Source organism: Panthera uncia, chromosome C2 (genome assembly GCF_023721935.1).
Source record: "Panthera uncia isolate 11264 chromosome C2, Puncia_PCG_1.0, whole genome shotgun sequence".
Taxonomy (NCBI): Eukaryota; Metazoa; Chordata; class Mammalia; order Carnivora; family Felidae; genus Panthera; species Panthera uncia.
Genome location: NC_064810.1, coordinates 1,408,278 through 1,430,535, shown reverse-complemented (window position 1 = coordinate 1,430,535; position 22,258 = coordinate 1,408,278). Strand labels below are relative to the sequence as shown.

Below are 22,258 nucleotides of genomic sequence, written 5' to 3'. Positions count from 1 at the left end.
CTGGAGGGTGCACCGTGGCGTCCCGTGCTCCCATTGCCCGTGAGACCGAGCGCTTCTTCCACGTGCTGCGTGGTCACCAGGGAGGAGGGCGGGTGGGGGGACGGTGCTCTCTGCCACAGCTGGCGTCACACCTACACGTTTTCTCGAAAACAAGCAAACCTGTTTCCCTCGTGAGCGAAAGGAATTGGCTCGCTTCTGTGTGGCTACAGATAGAGCTAGAATGTGTCTGAGCCCGGGTGACTCCACCGGGCTCTGCCTCGGTGCCTTCTGGCCTCGCCCGTCCCCTTCAGCTTCAAGGAGACATAAATACTTCGAGACCTGAGCGTACGCGGGGCAACTTCCCTGGAGACCCACCTCCCTTCCCTGCGCTCTGGGACTGCTCGCAGCGCTGCTCTCCCCTTCCTCCCGGGCCGCCTGGGCGGGGGCCGGGCGGTCACCGGGGAGCCCTTACCTCAGGTTCACCTCCAAGCAGAGCTGCTCCGCGAGACGCGCCTTCTGTCCTAAGTGCAGTTGGGTGGAAAGGGGCGCGAGGATCGTCCGCCTGCCGTGAGGTGGGCAGGGGGGTGGCTGGCAGTCCTCCGTGAGCCCCTCTCTCACCTCTGGTTTGGGGACACGGGCTTGTGTTAAAGTGGGTGGCCGGGCAGTATACTGCTGCAACGGGGACACTTTTGAGAGTGAAAGGGCCTGCGGTTGGTAATTACCACAAGATGGCGGCGGTGAACTGGACGTCCTGGGCGGACGGGCCGTGATCCCAGAGCAGCCACCCCCGAGGCCCCGAGGGTCACCAGGTGGTTGACAGATGAACTATGAGTCGTAAAGGGTCCTGTTTGTCTCCTGTGCCACAGCCCGGGGTTGGGGGGGGGGGGCGGGGCTCCTGTGCGTCCCCTGTGCCACAGCCCAGAGGGGCCTCCCATGTGTCCCCTGTGCCAGCCCAGAGGGAGGGCACCCATGCGTCTCCTGTGCCAGCCCAGAGGGAGGGCACCCATGTGTCCCCTGTGCCGCAGCCCGAGGGGGCCTCCCGTGTGTCCCCTGTGCCGCAGCCCGGGTCGGGGGGCTACAGGGGTAACAGAAGCTCTGCAGCTGGAGGCAGAACCTCTACGTATTTCAAGCATCATCTTTGTACCGTTTAGTTTATTTGTCCATGAGAAAGGGATCTACCTGCCTTGCTTGAGTCCCTTCCCTAGGGCTAGTTGGGGGAATAAAATGTGTTAATAAAATTTAAAAATATTTTGTAAGCTGTTAATTATTCATTTTGCCCTCAATTCTTTCCTTGCCTATTTTTAAAGGGTCTTGAAAGGAGGTGCCTATAGAACTTGGTCTCTTAAACCTGGCGCCCTCGATCCTGCCTAGGAAGGTGCCCCGGGGAGGCTGAGCCCGTCTGCCCGAGGCTCTGGGATGTGGTCCGCGGCCTCGCCTGCCAGGCTCCTGCCCCCCTGGCGTGTGCCTGACCTACTGAGAGGTTCGCCATCCGTCACCGTATAAACGAGCTGCCCACGGTCGGCACGGCTGCAGCCCGTTAGCTCTTCCTTGCCAAGTGCAGGGGTCAGTTTAGCTTAGCCACTTTATAAATTTTTCAGAGATTTCAAGTTGGAGGTCGCAATTGGCTTTTACTTTTCTAAGCGATCCACTGTTATGATTAGTCATGTATACATATCACAGATGAGAAGATGAATGTTTAGTTAGTTAAAAGTACTTTGAAACAGCTGCTGAAGGACTAGAATTCTTTTGTAAATCGAGAAGCATGTGATCTCACACGGTCGTCGCGGCTTAAAGTTTCCTTTTAATGGATGTTAGGATTAGTAGACATACCCCGCGTACCAGTCACATTAGCACCTAAACAGCAGGCGCTCGCTCGCCACTGGCCTGAGGGCAGGGGGAGGCTCTGTTCCTCCCTTAAAAGGCCTGCAGCCCTGCGGCTGGAGCAGCAGTAGGAAGGCAGCGGAGTTGATCAGGGGTGTCGGGAGGACGCGGGGGCATTGCCGTGCCCGTGGCAGGCGTGGGAGAGCCGCTGTGACGGCCTTTTCCACGGAGCCCACTGCAACCCCAGGGCGTGTGTCAGGACGGTGCTGGGTTTGGTCCTGGAGGCGCCGGGGTGAGGCCATCTGACCGTCTGGGGGCCGGGGGCCTCCTCACTCACTGGGAGAACTTTGCGAGCGCAAGGTCTTCCCAGAGGAGGTGGGGCGTGAGCCGAACCTTGTTGTACAGGTGTGATCACGCTGAAACAAACCTGAAGACCGTTTGTCACTTAGCTGTTGATGATGACGACGGGGTGTCTGGGCTCCCTGGTCAGCTCCGGTCCGGTTGCCAAGTACTGGTTTAGGTGGCTGTTACTGTCCCGTTAGAAGCCAGCAATATTGAGCATTCTGTTCAGTCCTTTGAAATAACCCCGTGCGGGAGGCACTGCCGGCAGCCCCGGATCCCGGGAGGGGAAGCCCGAGGCACCGGGCACTGGGGAGCTGGACTTTCAAGCAGACGAGCCCAGCTCCGTTGCTAACTGCGGGCGTGTGGGTCCCAATGTCGTGTACGGAGGCCAGGGCTTGCCGGGCAGGGGGGCCCGGAGCTGTTCCTCAACAGCAGCCGCCGTAAAGCAGGGCGGCCTTCGGGAGGCACGCTTCTCCAGCTCGCGGTCCGAACCTGCTCACAGGCGAGCTTTGTGGGGGCCCAGTCAGCTGGTGATGGATGGCGTTGTGAGCTTAGTCCTGTTCCCTCCTCCCAGAAGTGCAAAAGTGCATGATTTTGGATGTCTGATCTCCCGCGGTGGTCAGGAGGAGGTGACGCACTCGAGTCCTGATGTCCGGCTGCCGGCCACAGAGTTGGGGCCGGCAGGCAGGTACGGCAGCTGTGTGGCACGCCGGTGTCCTCGCTGGGCGCTCGGGCCGGGGTGGCGGGCAGCTCCCGCGGAGGCTCTGGGTGGCCCGCGTCCTCCCCGGCAGGGCACAGCCGGAACCCGCTCAGAGGTCACACGGGGGCGGCGGATGCAACCATGCGCCGTTCACCTGAGTCGTGTAGTTAAGGTTGTGACTTCCTGTGGGCACGTGTCTTTGGCCTCAACGGGAGTCGACCCCTTTGCCCGCATCCTTGGGGTTTGAACTTTGCGTAGTCGGTACGTGAGTTTAGTTGTAGAGAGAGCTGGTTTTATTTGTAGCCGTGAAACCCCAGCGTTCCTGCACGAGTCCTGCACTCTGCTCGCAGCTGTGACGTGTGTGAGGGGTGTGCGAGGAGGGGGCGCTCGCCCTCCAGCTTCACCCGCCGCGCGGCCTGCCGGGCCGTTACCCAACTCACGGTGTCGGGGCGGTGAGCCCAAGAGCCCTGGCCTTGCTCAGGGGGGTTCAGTGTCTCCGAAGGTCTGGGGCAAGGGTACCCGCCTAATTAAGTGTTAGGGACGAGGACTCCTCCTTCAGAGGGCTTTGTTTGATCCTTTCCTGCAGAGCCAAAAGCCGAAGAGCCCTATTTGCCACATGGCCTCTTCGCGTAAGGAGCTGCGTGCTGGCTTTACCGGTGGAGACTGGGTCCTTTGCGCGAGGGTGGGTGCTGGGGGGAAGGACAAGTGCTTTCTGGGGGTGCCGGGTAAGATGGCCTGGGCTGCGGGTCCCCACGTCCTCCTGTCCTCAGGACCAGCGCCCCTGGGGCTCAGCACAGGACGGCTGCTGGTTGGAGCTGTTTTATCACAGGATCCGTCTGGAAATTGGCCTTGTCTGAGGGGAGGGGTCCGGGCAGGCCCTGTGCCTGAGCTCGCTGGCAGCGTCTTTGAAGGACGCTTCTTGTTTCTGAGTTTCTCTTAAGAGATTTTATGTTTTATTTGAAAACAAAACACGCTCACCGTACGCTGGGCGTACTTTGCGGAGATGCGAAACAGGAAGAAAGAGGCACCGTTAGTCTCATTGCCTGGTAGCAAATATTGGTTACAGTTCCTGGGGTTCCCTGGAGTCTTTTTGTACACAGATGTATTATTCATCCCGCTGACGTGGCGGATGGCCTGCTGTCACTCTGGATTTCCGCAGGCCTCCTCGGGTCACCGGAACAAGACGCGGTGCAGGTTAGCAAAGAACGGCCGGCCCGGGGGTAGGGGTCTATGTGCTGCTTTTCCCCGGAGAGATTTCGCTGCACGTGTTTTCGGTCCACGCTGTGATGATCCCGTGTGGAGCGGCAGTGCTGTTGAATTCCTTGGCTGTTTTCCGCTCAGGACACAGGTAGTGGAGGCGCCTCTGTGGGGTGCTGCTCCTCACCCGGTTCTTCTCTGTGGGACGTTTACCCCCTGCAGAAAAGAGAGGGCATGTGCACGGGCGAGCAGGGGAGGGGCAGAGAGAGAGGGAGAGAGGATCCCAAGCAGGTCCGTGCTGTCAGCGTAGAGCCCGATGCGGGGCTCGAACCCACAAAACCATGCGATTATGAGCTGAGCAGAGATCAAGAGTCAGACGCTTAACCCCCTGAACCCCCCAGGCGCCCCCTCTCCTTTAGTGTTGGGGGATCTCTAACACATAACCTCGTTAGTCACGGAAAACAGAGGCCCCAAGCCCCACTCAGAAGACCTCCACTTCCTGATGCCTGGTAAGCAAGCCCACCTGCAGAGGTGCCGAGAACCAGGACTGGAAGCCCCCGTCTGGAGGCCCTGCCACCACACCAGCATGCTCCCCTGGCACCAGAGGCGCCTCTTCTGGCCCGTTGGCCTTTTTGGGTTGTTTTGATGTATGGGGCCAAAGGGTGGGTGGTCGTCCTGAAGGGAGCAGGTGCCCAGGCCAGGGAGGGCTCAGAGCACCTCCCACACCCTGCTTATCTGTCCTTCCCCGCCTGCCATCCCGGTGATTCAGGCGCCCCCCACCGAGCCATGAACTGAGACTTTCATCTCCTGGGCTGGGAAGATGTGGGTGCTGCCTCTGACACCAGGGCCACACGCCCTGCTGGACCCGAATGCGGGAGAGCAGGTGCAGAGCAATGCTCTCGAGTGCTCGCCCCCCTCCCCGCTCTGTGTCTCTGTCTCTGTCTCCACCCCCAACCTGCCCCCCCCCCCAGTTGCCTTCTCTCTGGAGACACAGAGCTCATTCCTAGTGTTGGCATCATTGGGTCCCTCTGGGAATGGTTGTACGACAGTAAAGTGTAGCTGGATAGGGAGAGCTCCCTGGCCTACTTAATGAGTTGTTTTAATGTTTGCAGTGAGGTTTAATTTCCCATAAAACATTAGATTATTCAGAGTTTAAAAAAATAATGTTTTCCCTCAGGTCATAAAAATGTTTTCACTAATGTTTACTAATTCACTTTACAAAATAAGATGAAGGGTTTTAAAATATAAAACAAACTATTCTTTTTAAGAAAATGTTTATTTATTTTTGAGACAGAGAGTCCCAAGCAGGCTCCACCCTATCAGCACAGAGCCCAACATGGGGCTTGAACCCACGAACTGCGAGATCATGACCTGAGCTGAAACCAAGAGTTGGGTGCTTAACCGACTGAGCCACCCAGGCACCCCCAAAGTAGTCTTTCTTAAAGCCAGCTTTTTTGAGATATAATTGATAACAAAACACTGCACATATTTTAAAGTGTGAAATTTAGTAATGTTGAGACACTGGTGAGACCACTGTCACAGTGAAGGAGGTGAGTGTGCCCATGGCCTCTGAAGGTCACTTGCACCCCCGGGACCCTCCCCCCCCCCCCCCCCCCCCCCCCCCCCCCCCCCGCCCGACCTCCACTCCTTTACTTTCTGTCTCTAAAGATCCCTTTGCATTTTCTAGAGCTCCCAATCACTGGGGCCAGACAATAGGTACTGTTTTGGTCTGGCTTCTTTCACTGCTCGTCGTTACTTAGAGATTCATCCGTGTTGTATCCGTCATAGTTCATTCTAAAGTGGTCTTTCCTCTTACTTGCTAAGGACATGGAATATCCTTGGAATATATTTAATTCAGTTAGTAGAAGACATGGCAAAGTCCATTTTGGTTGGTCCGTTAAGACCAAAATGCCGGGGAACGGAAAGAAGGGCCAGTGGGGCTGAGGCGGTCTAGGCGGCGGCACCAGGGTCCCGTGGGAGCAGCGCCTTGGACTTCGGTCTTCCCGACTGAGGTGAGTCCCGCGTTCTGCGCCTCGGATGCTGTCCCGCTCGCTCTTGCCGGACTGGCCCCTGCTCAGGGGCGACGAAGCAGATGGGCTCTCCAGTACCACGGAACAGTCTGCCGTGCAGACGGCTTCCTCAATTGAATTTAAATAATATAAAAAAATTTAAATTAAACCACGGCCTCTGGCGAGACCGTTATTTCCTCCTGCATTTCTTTTCCTTTACAGAAGCAGCAAGTGCAATGGAGCCTTGTGCCCTCCTGCCCAGCCTCTTTATTAAGCACTGACTTCTTGAAGGTACCTTCATGGCCAGTTCCCTGCTCTTGGGATTCACAGTCTAATATTTGAATGTTCTTGCACGTTAAGGGTTCATTATTATGTTACCACGTAAAGACTTTACCTCTCCCCGTAGTATTAAACTAGGATCGACTTTACCCTTCTGAAACCTCAGGTAGCCAGGGAAGGTCTGGTCACTGTGGAAGTTGAAACATCAATGACTGTAGTTAATCTACTTGGAAGGTTTTTGCAGCTCAGGACAATTGAAAAACACCTATCGTCTCAGATTTCCTCTTTTCTTTTGATTTTCTCATGTCATTGAAAACTCCATCCACCCCTTTGACAGAGTCAGGATCCTTGGAGTCACCCACCGGTGGTGTTCTCCACGTGGTCATCCCTCTGTCCCTGGCTGTCCTCCCCGCCTCGGGTCTCAGCCCTCCAGCCGTTGCCCACAGAGCCAACAGAACCATCTTTCTGAAAACACGCCGGGTCGCTGCTTCTTCCTGAGGTGCATGTTCGGTGCCTCCTGCCGAGAGGCCTCCCGGCCTCCTCCTCACCAGAAGCCTCGTGATGGGGCCTCCTGTGTGCTCATCTCAGCTACGGGGCGTCGCCGTGTCCTTCCGGAGCCCCTGGGCTCACGACTCAGGCCCCACTGGTGGCCCTGGGCTCACTTCCCCCCGGCTTCTGGTCCTGCTTCTGGGGGCACCGATTTTTAGGACTGGTTAAGCACTGAGAATGGAAACCATATCAGAAGTGAGGAAGAATGCTTCCTTGTCTTAGCATCCTTCCGTTGACCGCTGATCTGATTTTCTTCACTTGTCTTGAGCAAATTAAGCCTTTGTATCTTGAGATAATTGGTGTCGGCAAACATCAGAGTCTACTCAGTTGAGCGTTTCTGTTTCACTGCATACTCTTGTAATGGTTTTGTGCATCTACAAGGTAGAAAATGGGAGTGTTTAGCCCTGATTTCCAGAGTCTAATTGAATTATAATGATAAATATCACCTTAAAAGCAAATGCAATTGTTTCATGCAATTCTTATTGGCACAGCAGACCCATCAGGTGTTGAGTGACCCAAATGGTCCCACACTTGCGGTCGGTACGAGCGTGCCGAATCCCGTACGACCCCTATGTTATCAGCTTTGCCGTGGCATTTGAGTTTCCTTTTGTTAGCAGGTAGTTGGGTACAAATCCTTTGCAGAGACCAGTGTGGCTAATTCGGGGTCATCCTGTTTTCAGAGGACGCTGTCCTGAGCCCAGGAGCAGTCTCTGTGAGAAAGTTCCGGAAAGGCGCCGGTGCCAGCTGAGCTGGGCTGCCCTGCGGGCCCCACCCCCCACTCCAGCCCCTTCGGGCTCTTGGTCACCTAATTCCCTGTCTACGTCTCAGGGATGATCCAGGCGCACTGAGAAGGGGCTGGATTAGAACTCAGCCCCGCTTGGCCCACTCGCTTGCTCGCCCGTGAAGCACGGTCTCCCTGTGCTGCTTCCTCCGTGGTTTCTCTCGCCGCCTGGCCCGGCTCCCTGGCCTGTGGCCGTCAGCACGGGCAGCCCCTCAGCTCCCTTCCTCCTGCCGCAGGTGCTTGGCGGGCTGTGCTGTCGTCAGCGGCCTCACGTGAGCAAGGGCGGGATGACGGCGGGGGCCCCCCGCGTCCGCACTGCCGTGTCACGTCCGCGCTGCCGTGTGGGGCCGGGCGCTGCTGGCCTCTGTCGGGTCCCGGTGCCTCATCGTGTCCTAGCGCATCTGTGTCGTGGGCTGGCTCGGTCCCACAGAAGAGTGCCTGGGTAGGAGAAGTCCGGTGTGCCCACGTGGCCGTCGCCCAGGTTGGTCCCGGACACCGCGTGGGGCGGCCCCCCTCGTGCTCCTGGACGGCGCCCGGTCCCCGCAGCCACGCCCATTCCGGGGCGCCTGGGAAGCCTCTGGACAGTAGTGTGGCGGCTGCGGCAGCCGGGTTCCGTGTGCCCACCCGTTTGTCCGTGCCCGCAGGAAATCCAGCCAGCCGGATGACAGCTCTAGAAAGATGGTGGGGTCGAGTTTGCTGGCATTTTCTTCGGGGCCTTTATATCTGCATTCGTGAGACAGTTTGGCTGACACTGTACATGATTATTTCCTGACTCTGGTCTGTCATCGAGTCAGATTTTTTCTTTCCTCCTGTCAGCTTTGATAAACTGTTTTTCTTGGAATTTGTTCATTGTACCTAAGTTTACAAAATTTTCAAAATAAAGTTCTTAATACTCTCTTATATATGTAATGTTGCGAGAATTCGGAGTGATAATTCTGTTCTGGTATCTCTTGCTGCCTAACATTCCCCCCTCCCCACCAAGACCCCAACTTCATGGCCTAGAACAGCCACCATTTGATTATGTTCATGACCCAGACAGGCCGGGAGCAGGGCAGGGGACGGTCTGTCTGTGCCCCTGGCACTGGGGCCTCGACAGTGGTCCTTCAGATGGCTGGAGGTGGCCCGTGTGTCTGCAGCGATGGTCCTAGCTGTCGGCTGGGTTTCTGAGTTCTTGTCAACATCCTGCACATCTTGTCCAAGGAGGCCTCTTGAGGACCGTGGGGAGCACCTGCCTGGGGCTCTGCATAGACCCACAACTGCGTGCTCTCAGGGCCAAAAGCGAGGGCCCGGCACCCCCGGGACTCTCCTAGTCCATCTGCCCCATGGTCCTGGTCCCAAGGCCTGCTGAGACGCTCAGGGACGCCTTTACAGGACCACTTCACTCTATGGTAGAGGTGTCACTTCACATCACTCGCTGTCCTTTCTTCGATGCAGGCTGGCTAAGCCAGTGTCCTCTCTGTCTTCTCTGTGCATTCTCGTCAGCCTTGCCAACGTCGGTCTGTGTGCCTGTGCCTGCCGTTACGGGTGATTAATGCAGGTTTAATCTCTTCCTTTTCCCTCCCACTCGCTTGGGGCTTGTTTGTCCCCCTGACTTACCGAGGCGGGGTTCGTGGGCTTTTTCCCTTTTCCAGACGCGTGAGCATCAGGCTACGTGTTTCCCTCTGGGTACTGCCTTAGCTGCACACCACACATTTCCATGTGTGATCTTTGTTTCTCGTTCTCAATGTTTTCTGTTTTGTACTGTGATCATTTCCTTTTGTCTGTGGATGATTTAGAAGAGTACCAGCCAGGGGCGCCTGGGGGCTCAGTTAGTTGAGCATCCAACTTTGGCTCAGGTCATGATCTCACGGTTCGTGAATTCGAGCCCCGTGTTGGGCTCTGTGCTGACAGTTCGGAGGCTGGAGCCTGCTTTGGATGCTGTGTCTCCCTCTCTCTCTCTGCCCCCCCCCCCCGCCCGTCTCTTTCTCTCTCTCAAAAATAAATAAACATGCAAAAAAATTTAAAAAAAGAGTACCAGCTAACTTAGAAACACATGGACTCTTTCCAGATATGCCCCGGTTGTTAGACTCTGGGTGCCTCACACAGTGGGTGGGCATGAGCTCTGCCTGATGTCACTGGGACTCAGGCTGTTCTCGATGCTTCCTGGGCGCCAGAGGGGGTGGCTCAGACTCATTGGGATGGCATCCCACGCGGGACCGCTGTGCGATCGTGGCACCGCTCTCCGCCCTCCGCCAGCTGCTGTCCTCTCCTACCTCCGTGACAAGAGCCTCCTTTGTGCACCCTCTGTCGTGCTCTTGCTGTGACTCTCGCTGTCACTGGGTCAGGTACTCTGTACCTGCTGGTCTGTTCGGTCCCCGCGGCGGCTCACATGGCGCTCGTCCCCTGTGTCACTGCACTGGGACCTAGGCACTCGGCCTTGTGGTGGCAGAGTCGGGCGTCAGCCTCCGCCACTCCGGTTCCTCCTATCTCAGCTTCACGGTTTGCAGACGTCCCCTGGCCCTGCGGGTCCAGCTCCCCAGGGAGCAGCGGTGGGCTGTCCTGGGCCCGGTCAGACTTCTGCCCAGCGGCTCCCAGCGGGACCACCAGAACCCGGTTCTGTGGGTCTCGCTCCTGTTCGTCCTGCCGTCTCCCTTCTTCTGTGCTGCCTGTGGACTCAGGTTGGTAAAATGACTTCTGACCTCTTGGTGGCTCACGTATCGTCCTTCCCTTTCCTCGGGCTGCAGGGGCCTCCTGTTCTGCGTCCTTTGCCGAGGAGCCTGCTGTATCTCCTGCACACTCTCCGGCCGGGGGAGGAGCTGCCAGCGGGGTTCTGATCGGGTGGGGGTGGCGTTGAGGGACAGGGGGCGGGGGCGAGCATGGTGGCACCCCTTCCTTTCTTCTCCTCACCTGGGTGTGGAGATGGGACCAGCAGGGCACTAATGGGGTCGGGGGTGGCATGCCCAGACCTGTGTGCCTGGCCCTGGAGGCTCTGTGCTGGCAGGGTGAGCGTGTGGCCCGTAATCCCAGGCTGATAGGCCATTGTCGTCAGTGCCCACTAGACCTGGTGGCAACATCACAGAACACAGGGGACCGTGTCTTACACACACGTCCCAGCTGAGAGATGTGGAGGCTGGGCAGTGCTCACCCCCGAGGACCTTCAGCTGGGGCCGGTGGCCCCAGGGAGGTGTGTGCTCACCGGGCGGAGCCTGAAGAGTTAGGGCCCTTCCGGGTTCAGCGAGGCACCTGTCTACACTCACCGCGTCTTGTGGACACCCACTCAGGGCCCGCACACTCTTCCCCACAGACGCCAGCCGGTAGCTGTGCCCTGGAGAAGCCCGCTGTGGTCGTGCCCTTTACGTGGATATTGCTGTGCTTTTTTTTTTTAAATTTTTAAAAAATGTTTATTTTTGAGAGAGAGAGAGAGAGAGAGAGAGACAGAGCATGAGCGGGGGAGGGGCAGAGAGAGAGGCAGACACAGAATGCGAAGCAGGCTCCAGGCTCCGAACCATCGGTACAGAGCCCGACGCGAGGCTTGAACCCACAAACCGCGAGATCATGACCTGAGCCAAAGTCGGACGCTCAACCGACTGAGCCACCCAGGCGCCCCTTGGTTTGCTTTTCCAAAAGGAAATGTTAACGTTGGATATTTAGGTTCCGTCAGTATGTGAGCACATTGAAGTCTTCTCTTTAATGACTTCCTAGTTGGCAGTATTTTTAGGCTGAGAGGAGACAACCTGGAGGTGTTTCACAGCCTCTGCCTCCAGACGCGTGGACGGTCGTAGCTTCTGAGCCTGGGCTGGAAGTGGCCGGGGAGGTCCCGGGATCCGTGCGTCGCTCGTGTCTGTACTTAGGCGTGTGCGTGTGCCCCCGTGTGCACGTGGCATTTTATTGTGCAGAAGGTGTTAAGGACATGCCTTCGCGTGTGGGCTGCTGCTGTTTGTGCTGGGGTGTGGCGAGCGGACCCTGGAGGGTGACGGGTGGGGTGAAGGGTGATCGGTTGTTGTGTCTCTGCTTTAAAAAGACCTTAACACCATCACAATAATTGAATCTTGTATTTAGGAAGAGGATTTTTAATTAACAGTATTTATTTTTAGAATTCGCTTCTGAAGTGGTGAAAAGGCTTTTAAATTAATTGGAAGTAATTGAGTCTTTCCGTGACACAGAGTGAAGTGTCTCAGGCTGGGCGTGGAGACCTGCGGCAGTGATTGGAGGAAACACTGCGCGAGCCCCAGTCCGGGTCATCGCGTCCTGCCTGCACCGGAGGGAGCTTTGCCTCGGGGTCGAGCAAACGCAGAAACTAATCTACCGGTAAGGTAAAACCCTGCAGAAATCTGTTGCTATTTGACTGATTAAAAACGCCTTTTGCTTGATGTCAACTGATTAATTAAGCCTGTTTGCCTTTTCAAATGTGTTTTATTGAGTGTCTTCCAGCAGATTATTTGTTACTGTTAATTCTTTCATCACCCCGCTGCGGCCTGCACAAACCTGCCCGCCCGGCTGCGGGTCCAGGTCGGCGCGCTGCTGCCCTCCAGTGGCCGTGTGGCCAAGTGCGGCCTCCGGTCACCGCCGTGCGAGGCTGTGCCCCATGCCAGGCGCTGGACTAGACCCGCTGTAAAGCTTTTTACTGTAAACGGTTTCCGTTGATGGACTAAAAGAAGACTTATCTAGCACTTAATTCTTGGCGACTATTATATGACTCAGCCATCTGCTTTTGAGAGAAGTTGAGGCAAATATTAAAATCTGGGTAAATCTAGTACCACGTAAGATTATTTTATGGCCTGCAGAGTGACTAACTCAAGAAAGTTGGGTTTTACACACTCAAGGAGGTCTTGTCATGGGGAAGAAGTGTGAGGAAGGAGTCGGCAGAGGGCTGCTGGATGCTTACCGGGCGCTGGCGGGGGCACCCGCGTCCATTCAGCCGTTCCGTAGATGCTGACAATAGCCCGCCTGTCCTGGGCAGTGAGGGAAGGAGTGGGCGCAGAGCCCACGGCAGGGAGAGGGGCACTTGCCATCTCTGGGGGGCACAGGTGCACCCACGTCTGGCCACTGGGCTCTACGTGTGTGTCTGGTAAGGCCCACCGGTCCTTTCTGTGTCTGTAAATGTCAGGAATGTGAGGAAACTGGCTCCCAGGGAGACTGGTAAAACAGGGTTTGCTTTGTCTGTAGCTGATGCCCCCCAGCCCTCCCCCGCTTTTCGGCACAAGAGTGGCGAGAGTATGGAAAGGGCAAAATTAAGGTCATTTCCCTTTGCTGTGCCCGTGGGTGGGGCCTGTTTCAGCCGAGGCTCTTCTGGTAGCCAGGCGAGAGATTGGAAATCAGCGGGTCTGTGACTAGAGTTTATGGGCAGGAGCCGAGCAGCACGGAGCTGGCCGAGTCTGAAAGGACACCGTCCTTCAGTGCTGCTAAGTGTAGTGGAGTCTGTGACCTACACGTCGTGCCAGGGCAGTCAGCTGCCCCCTTAGTTCTGCCATGTATGCCAAACGCAAGTATTTTTATATAATGCAAGCGCGCGTCAGAGAAGTGAATTATCTGTAATCCTTTGCACAAATGAATTGTCTTTAAAGGCATACAGAAAATGATCAGGCCCACAGGAGAGCTCTAAAACATGTGCCGAGAAAGCAGAATTAAAGGCCCGGAAGTTGTAAAATACAGCAGCGTTGTGAACTATATCTCCTTCTTCGGGCTCTCAGTAGATGTTTTAGCTGCAGAGTAGGAATTTTGAATTTCTTTCATAAAATGAAAGCTAATTTTGGCACCAGATAGTTTGATGTATTGTAACTTTCCTTTTTCAGTGTGGTTTGAAAAAGAAAAGTAAACACGAAGGGTTTTGGCTAGAACAAGTCTTTATTAGGGAGCACTCGTCACTGTTAGCCTCGCTCTGCCACCACGTTTCCCCAGAGTTCTTTCGCTTCCTGGCGGGAGCACCGCGAGCGCGGCTCTATTTTTAGTTTTGGGCATGGTGGCTGCTCTTGCCCTCCGTGAAAAGATTGAAGCTGTTTCTTGTGTCTTAACGCGTGACGGTGTCTGCCGAGGCTGGGGTGGCTCGGGGGTCACCCAGAGGAGGCCCTGCGGCCCCTCCCCAGCGGCGCGCCTTGGGAGAGGGGCTGGGGAAGCGTGGACTCCTGTTCGAACTTGGAAGTTCCCCTGTGTTTCTCATGGCCACACACACACCCCCAAAGGTTTTTCCCGTAACAAGTGTTCACGAACTCCTCCTTTTTATTCTCAGTGAAATTCACAGCAGGTACTGCTTTATATAATTATCACCGCATAATTTTAAAAAGCAGAATGCCCAAATTTAGTAAAAGAGAAATTGAGAATGCATAATAAAGGCATCTTGAGTCGAGACATACGCGGTACTCAGTACTCAGTTCTCAGGCACTGATGTTCTCGGCAGAACCACGTGGTGCGTGCCCGTACGAGCAGGTAGCCGCGAGGGCTGGCTTCCATCAGTCTCGGAAGTGGTTACGGCCTGTGGGTTCTGAGAGAAGCTGGGCACGGCCTTCCCTGTCTTCACATGGTAGTTACGCTTCGGGACCGTTGGGCGTGTGTTAAAAACACGGAGAAATGCTTCACGCTCACATATAAAACGAGGCGAGGCTCTGGGCTGGTGGATCGTGAGTGGCCTCCCCACCGTGTGTTTCTGGGACGGTCCTGGGTGTCCCATGCAGGGCCCCCTGTGCACAGAGCTCCAGAAACACCCCGGCACCGCGATGAGCAGCCGCTGCCCCCCCGCGACACTCGGCGGGGACGGAGTTCTCTGGGGGCCTTGGCTGAGCAGAGTCAGTGGTGGTGGGAGGGAGCACGGCGTCCTGAGCGCGTGGCGCCGTGGCAGGGCTGTCCTCCAGGTTGACACAGGCACCGCCCGGCTGTCGCGTGTGGCCTCTCCGGCTCACGGCAGAGGCAGCGGTGGGCTCCGGGACAGCGAGCAGCGTGAGAGTGATCCAGGCCTGCTCGTCATACTAACGCGGGCTGTCGGGTTCAAGTTGCAAGTTGCAACGGCACCGAGTTCTGAATCCCTGTGTGTTGTGGCAAAAGCTTGACGGTTTTCCCCTTTAAAGCGGTTTAAGGGTTGAAGTAACCCGTTGAGCACAGATGACGCTTTCTCTTGTAGGCGTTCCCGAGAGTTTCTGAAATAAAATTGGGCTGAGAATGAGAAGCGATTCCGTGTGTTTTTTCTGGCATCGGTTATCGTCGCCGAGAAGGTGTCTGTGTGTCTGGCCAAGTCGCTGGCATCACTTTGCCAGGAGGGGTTAACGTGTCTGTGGCTCTGCTGTGAGGTCCCGGATCTAGGGCAGCACCCGAGTCCGCGAGTGCGTCCCGCCCGGAGCTCCGTGGGAAGTGGGATGCCCTTCCGGCAGCCTCTGCCCTGCGGAGCCCGCAGCCGCTGCTCCCCCCCACCCCACCCCTCGGTTCAGGATCTCGGAAGCCGGGGGATGGGGGTGAAGCCCCGTGTCCCGAGCGGAGGCCTCGTAGCCTCGATGGCTTGTAAGGAAGGCCGCGTCCTGCCGGATCCGCTTCCCCCGGGGACGTGGTGGTCCCACAGCCGGAGCGGACCCTCCGGCTTCCCGGAAGGTCTGTGGGGAGCGAGACGTGTTTCCCGAGGGGACCCCGCGGGTGTAGGGCGCGCCGTCTTGGCCAGCTCCGCCAGGTGAGAGGGGGCCGTTCTCACTGAGCCCATGCGCCACGCTCACGGTCAGAGGGGCGAACGCGCCTCAGCGCTGGTGTCGGTTCCCGGGTGCGGAAGGCTCAGTGAGAGGACGTGCCGTCGAACACCCTTGCCTTCCAGCCTCGAAGGCAGAGTCGGCCAGATCACGGGCCGGGGGTGGAAGCGAAGGGGCTTCCGTGCGCGCCCCGAGGAAGCAGACGGTGAAGAGGCACCCGCGGCTTCCCGAACCAACAGCAGCCGTGGGCGTCCCGGTCACCTCCCCGCCTCACCTGATGCCTGCCCGTGGGGCCGAGGGCCTTAGAGGCCGTGCACGTGCGACCCCCACGGCCCCGACTCACCTCCCAGGACGACTGGGCAGTGTCTAGGGATGCCGCATACGCCCAGAGGTGTGGGCCCCGACTCTGCCTCGAAGGTCGAGAGCTGCGGTGCTAGGGATTAGCTTTCTGTCGCTGCACGAGGAATCACCCGATGGGTGTGTGCCCCCAGGAGTGTGTACCCGACAGGCGTGTGTACCACCAGGAGTGTGTGGCTGACAGAGACGTGTACCTGACGGGGGTGTGGGCCGCCAGGAGTGTGGACCTGACAGGCAGGTACCGAGGCCTGGCTGAGTTTCCAGTCTACGATACACGAAGATTCCCGCAAGTCAGGAAGGACGAGAGGGTGCGGTGGAATCAGGGACACGACGCTTGCACGGCATTTTCACAAAAGACGGAATCTAAGGAAATAGCTAACAGGCACGTGAAAGGGGCTCACTCGCTCGCTCGGCGAACCCGCGGAGTCTACTAGGGGCTGGGATGGGCGCGTGAAGGTGAGGGGCACCTTGGCATCTTTGTTCTCGGGGCCCGCCTGGGTGAAGGTGACGTGCCAAAGAGCCGCGCCCCGGCCTCCTGGGCGACAGCCGCGCGCCCCTGAGGCCCGGCAGAGACCTCCCCGCGGGCGGCCAGGTGGGTCCTCCCTCCGGAGTCTGAAGCGAAGAACGGCTTTTGCATCTTCAAGGGATTTGGGGACAAAGTGGCAAAAGCAGAACGCGCAACAGAGACTGTGCGCGGCCGCAGACCCCGCGGAACTCGCCGCCTGACCTTCGCAGAAGCGGTCGTGCGCCTGCTGTGAGGGCCGAGGCTGCCGCGCGGGGTCCTGTCCGGGGCTCCTTGTGCGCGCTGCGCCCCGCGGGGCCTCAGGACGACCGTGCCGTGACGGGGTCTTCAGAGTGGAGCGTCCCGGCCCGACGGCGGGGACACGTGTCCTCGGTCCCTGCTCTGCCCACAGCTCCAGCTCACACAGAGCCGTCCTGACGGCGCGCCCGGGTACGGGGACCTTAGCACCGTAAAGAGGCGGAGGAAGTGCAGGTGACCCGTGACAACTGTGACTTAAGGGCAGAAGGCCAACCGGGACCGACCGGGAAGCATGGCTGCCGAGGAGGCGGAGGACTGGGGGAGACAGAAGCTCGCGACACCCGGCCCCCAGCGAAGCCGCGAGGCAGTGGCGGACGCCAGAGGGCCTTTCTGGAGCTGAGGGACCCGCCGTCTACACTCACGTTTTGTTAGACTGGAGGAAGAACGGCGCGCGGGGCGGGTCGCGAGCCTCTGGATCGGGTGAAGGTACAGGTGACGTGCGGGTGGCCGCGGGGGCGTGATCTGAGGGCCTCGGGTGACGTGCCCCCTGCGCTGCCTTCCCCTCACGCTCCTCGGGGGTCCTGGGTGATATGGGGTGAAGCGGAGCGCTCCCCTCCGAGGTGCTTGGGCTTCCGAGGCCGGCGGCCACGGGGGAGCTAGGTATGAGCAGGAGGGGCACGAGGGACCCGCGCCCGCACACGGCGGGCCACACGAGGCAGCCTCACCACTCTTCCTCCCGTGGCTGCCCCGGGTGCAGCGGGTGCCGGGCAGGGGCGGGAAGACCGGCTCACCCGGCAGCAGGTTGGGGGAGCGGGAGGCGCACACGCCTCTCCTCTCCCCTGTGGCGGCAGGGCCCCCGGACTCTCGGGAGCTCTCTGGCCTCCTGCTCTTGCTCCCACATGCGGACAGGCCTCCGAGTCTCCTGCTGTTCTGCGTCACGGGGCGCCCCTCTTTTCCGCAGCCCGGGTGAGGCGGGGGACGGCCCGGTCAGAGCCACAGACGCAGCAGATTTGGGGACGGTGACGTCAAATGGTGCAATTAAGTGGCATCAGAGTTTGCACCAGGGAGTCACAGAGCTCCGGGGGTGCTTAGGCTGGGAATTCTAGTTTGGGGAGCCTGTGGCAACGTTACAGAAAGCTCTGTGCTGCGTCCCGGCCGCACTCTTTCGTCGATCCAGCAAACGCGCACTGGCACCTGCGGGCGGGCTCTGGCCCGGGCCGTTGGGACAGGCCCGATGGCACCTGGTGGGAGCAGAGAACGGCCCCCTTTCCGGGTGGGAGACAGCAGCAGAGGGAGGGGTGACAGCCTCTCCCAGGGGGTGGCATTTGAGCGAGGACCCAGGAGAGGTCACCACACTGCGGTGGGGCACGGCCCTCCCCTGGCTTCTCTTCTCCAGACCCCTTGGGGCAGCGGCAGGCCCGCGGGTGGCCGCGGGCCGGGGCAGCTCGTAGACGGCGCACAGCGGGGAGTAGTGATGTGGGCTTGCTTTCCATTCAAAACACGGACAGATCTGAGTGCAACTTGGTTTAAACAGTGTCAAGTTTGAAAAATGTCTAAAAAGCGGTGGTATTCCCGGTTTTTCTGTGTTGTGGCTGTAAGTTTACAAAGGGACAAAAAAATACCCAATTAACCGTAAAAGAATGACTTGAAAAGATAGTTCAAGTGCCTGTACGTTGTTGGATGGAGAATCATAGATCCCCGAAGTAGCTAGAGTTGGTTGGTAATTCTCTTGCTGTTTTGTGCCGGGGGCAGGGCTGGCTGTGAAATTCTGGATCCCCACACTTACCTGTGACGTGTGAAAGAAAGCAGCGGGGTTTCGCGTGTAGAGGCAGGGAAGTCTGGTGCTCTCCACTCGGTTCCTTCTGTTTTCCGTGAAGGCTTTCCCCAGGACAGGACCGCTAGGAACGCCAGCACCCTGGGGGACAGCCGCCACCCCGTGCGGTGGGCAGCAGGGAGGGCGAGGAGATCCCGGCAGGTGGCGGGTTGCCCCCAGAGCGCTGTGTGCAGAAAGCCGGGGCTCCACGGGCCGTCCTCCTGGGGCTGGGGCCCTGGGGCTGGAGCACACGCGTGGCCTCGGGGCACCCTCGCCTGGGAGGACAGAGGGCCGCTCCCCTTTGAGGCGCCTAGAGGGGGTCGGGGGTCTCGCACTCACTCCTGCCTAGCAGCTCCAGGAGGCCTGGGAGAGGGGCTGCCACTGGTGGGGCAGTGGTGTCCACTGACATTGTGACAGAAGTGGGGGCAGGAGGGAGGTGGCTTTTTGTCCGGACAGGGTGAGCTTTGAGGGGTGCGGTGGGACCGAGTCTTGAAAAGTACGGTGGTGTCTTCCTGGGGAGGTGGGCACGGGGCAGGGGGGCTGCTGAGCAGGGGCGGGTGAGTGTGGGTGTGCCACGTGGGAGGGAGTGTGGAGGGGGCCGGGCGGGGGGAGTGGAGGGCGGGAGTCTGCCCCAGTGTGGAGGGGAGGGGGCGGGGCAGGGGAGGGAGGGGCGGAGCCTGGGGGGTGGAGGGGTGGAGGGGAGGCCAGACCTGTGTTGTATTTCAGCTTTTCTGCAAGCGATGCTTTCACAGGCAGGTTACCCAACTTAGGTTTTTGATGAAAATGCGTCGCCCACAGGCTTCGCCTTTCTCTGAGGTGGCGCTGGCCGTAGGTCTCTGGATTCCCGGGCCGGTCGGTGTTCGGACCAGGTGGCGAGACGCAGCACACGGGGCCATCGCTGTCCTGTGCGCCAAGGAGCATGCTAATGGCTCCTCCCTTAGTGCGCCGGACTCGTTGTGGAAGGCCGGGCCACGGCAGTTTATTTATAATCGGACCGTGCCTTTTCCGTGCGATTGTTCCTTTTCCCGCTCCTCGTGCTGTCTGGGCCGTGGGGAGAGCGTGAGGGGCGTGGCCGTCCTCGTAGGAGCTCTGCGTCCTTGGGCACCTTCCTGGGCCTCCCTGCCCAGGCTCCTCCTCCGTGTGGAGGGGTGGCAGCGGTGGCCACGGGGACAAGTGGGCTTTGCCACGTTCCGACAAGCGTGTCCTTAGCCCGCCACCGCTGTCGTCGAGACACGGAGCCCGCCTTCCTCCCAGGGCTTCCCTCCTGCCCGCTCGGACTCTTCATCCTTCATGGCCACAGAGTGACCGTGACAGGCCGCCAAGAGCACTCGCTGGGCCTCTCGAGCGGGCAGTGTGGACAGTAGGTGGTGCTGTAGGGTCGTCCAGGACGGCGAGTAGCAGCTTCTAAAGGAAAACCCCCAGTGCGGTCTCTGTGCGTTTCCTCTGTGAGCCCAGATACCACCTTCCTTCAGGAAAGTTTCTGTTCACTGGCTTTCTTTTACCATCTTGAAGGACCCGTGAAGCAGTGCTGTGAAACACTTCTAAGTGATTTAGTTCAGGGACTGATACGATGTGCAAATTAAATTGTCTCAAATAATTTGTGCATTTAAATAATCGAGTCTATGGAGGGGGCTTAGCTGTGTTGTGGAACTGGAAGGTAAAATTTCATAATCTGTTCCAGTATTTAAAAAATTGTTACTTACGTAATTTACGTGTAACATAATTTTGTGATTCTACTGTTTTATTAAGTGTTTTGAATAGGTAATAGTTAAGATAGGATACAAAAAAAGAAGCCTGTACCATCAAGTTTGAATGTGTGGTGTTAAACAAAACCCAGCTGAGTGAATTTTGGAGGTCTGGTTGGCTTTCTCCAGGGATCCCGAACCAGGCAGCAGGCAGCGCAGCAGACAGACAGAAAGCTCCAGCTCGCTGCACGCACGACAGACTGTCCTGTGCAGAAGGGAGCAGGGCGAGGAGGCTGCCCCGGGCAAAACATCTTAGTTGGGCGAGGTCACTCTCCTCCAGGGGACCGTGGGGATCTGCCACCGATGACCTCGCTCGTGCTGACCGGGTGACTCCTCACGGACTCTGAGATCCCATTTCTGGGAGAGGTCAGAGCCGGAATCAGGTGAAGTCTCGGTTTGGTGACGTGGGGCTTAGCATAAGTGACTCCATTTTGGAGACTGCTGTCTTGTTTTTAATACTGCTAACAAATTGCCAATTTTAATAAGATTAAGTTAGCCAAAGTGTGTGTGTGTGTGTGTGTGTGTGTGTGTGTGTGTGTGTGTTCGATCTTTAGTGAAGAGTTGCCATCGTGAAGTGAAGGAGTAATATAAATATTTTCGTTTTAAAATCCCTGTGAACCCTTGTCTGGCTTCTGCGTGTCCTTTCCTGGCCGAATGGAGCCATACTCCCACTCTGGTGTCCTGCCCTTCTGCGGCTGCCTTCTCTTCTGTGGCTCAGCAGTGGTGGGGACAGGATCCTGGGGGGCAGGCCTGGCTGGGCCACTGCTAATGTCTGTGGTGTAATCCAGGGGGCTAAAAGTCTTGGCTCACATTCTGTCTATGAGGCACAGAATTCTAGAATTTTAGACTGACGGGAGGCTTCAGTGCATAGAGTTGCCTTTGGGCACGGGGAGGGGGGGCAGGTGGTGCTGCCACAGAACCCCTCTGAGTGTTGGCTCAGGGTGGCACCCAGCTCTCCAGGCTCAGGGTGATGGGCCCCCTTCCTGCCCGCCGCAGGCCTCTGGCAGACGGGGGGCAGGAGTGAGTCCCCAGGTGCCTCGTGCACGTGGCTTGTACAGACGGGACATGAGGCCTGTGGCTGCCTGCACCAGGACCCCGGATTTGGTGGTGGAGGTGCTGATGACACCTCCGGGTAAGACTCCGGCCCCTGCCCCCCGACAGTTGAACAACAGCTTGGCCGAAACTCAGCTCGGAGGTCACACTGTCCCTTTCCGAGAATTTGGTGACACTCCATCACTGTCCTCAGACGTGACTTTATCTCCTCAGGAATTGGATTATGTTGGTCTCGATTCCCTTAGAATTCTTTATTTGTGAATTTCAGTAATACTGATGAGAAATATGTGACTTTTCTTTGTTTCTGTCACCTTTTCTACGCACATGGGTGTCTGTCCAGTGGCTGATTCAGATCTTTATTTCTGGGATGTTTTCTTCCGTCATGACGTGGAATATCTTCCTGGTTTATATGTTCTGGTTTTTGGATCCTCAAAGTGTGTGCCTTTGGCTCTCCACTCTGTGAGTCCGGGCTGTCATGTTTCTAATCCCTTTTCCACTGTTTTCTTCTCCACTTAGTCTTGTTTGAGTTTTCAATCAGATCAGAAATTTTTGTCTATATTGTACGTTCCTTGTACATACCTATGTTTATGTGGCTTCCTTCCTTTATACACATCCAGCTGGAAAAAGCCCTGAATCATTTATAAATAGATGAAGTTAGCCAGAGGTTTCTATTCTAGATTCAGCAAAATCACTTTGTCTTCTTTGAAAGACCAACCAGTTCTACTTTATATTTCAAAAGTTTTGTGTTTTATTTGGTTTTTTAATAATCAGTAATAACATGCATTGTTTTTAAAGAATGCTTCCAAAACTCATCTTTAAAGAAATCCCTGCTTAAACCATGACTGTCAAATACATACCCCCGTTTCGTTTCAAATTTATGTTCACACTTGATCACCATATTTCTTCCAAACCTTCCTTCGGTGTGTAGCAAGAAGTTAGAGCTCCCCCTGGTAGCCCCAGGCCTACTGGCTTTGAGTTATCGCCTATTGCCAGCACTCATTCATGGGCTCACCTGGGCCATCTGCGGGCCCTCTCGGCCATCTGCAGACGACCTGGGCCAATATCTGCGGGCCATCTGGGCCATCTGCAGATCACCTGAGCCATCTCTGGCCCCCACCCCACCCCCGGCCATGTGCAGATCACCTGAGCCATCTGTGGGCCACCTGGGATGTCTCCAGGGCCCCTTGGCCATCTGCAGACCACCTGGGCCACCATCCGTGGGCCATCTGGGCC

The 22,258-nt window shown here is 57.3% G+C and overlaps 1 protein-coding gene across 5 annotated transcripts in view; it reads left to right on the top strand.

Annotated features, from left to right (window-relative positions):
• Positions 1–22,258, top strand: part of ADARB1 (adenosine deaminase RNA specific B1) — a 137,444-nt gene that overhangs the window by 39,592 nt on the left and 75,594 nt on the right. For 4 of the 5 annotated variants that reach the window (XM_049627715.1, XM_049627716.1, XM_049627713.1 and 1 more), the window contains exons 1-2: positions 10,302–10,474; positions 11,800–11,944. The gene's annotated coding sequence lies outside the window, so the exon portion shown is untranslated. Of the gene's footprint in view, positions 1–10,301; positions 10,475–11,799; positions 11,945–22,258 lie in introns of those variants that run through there. The other variant, XM_049627714.1, reaches the window with a different exon arrangement.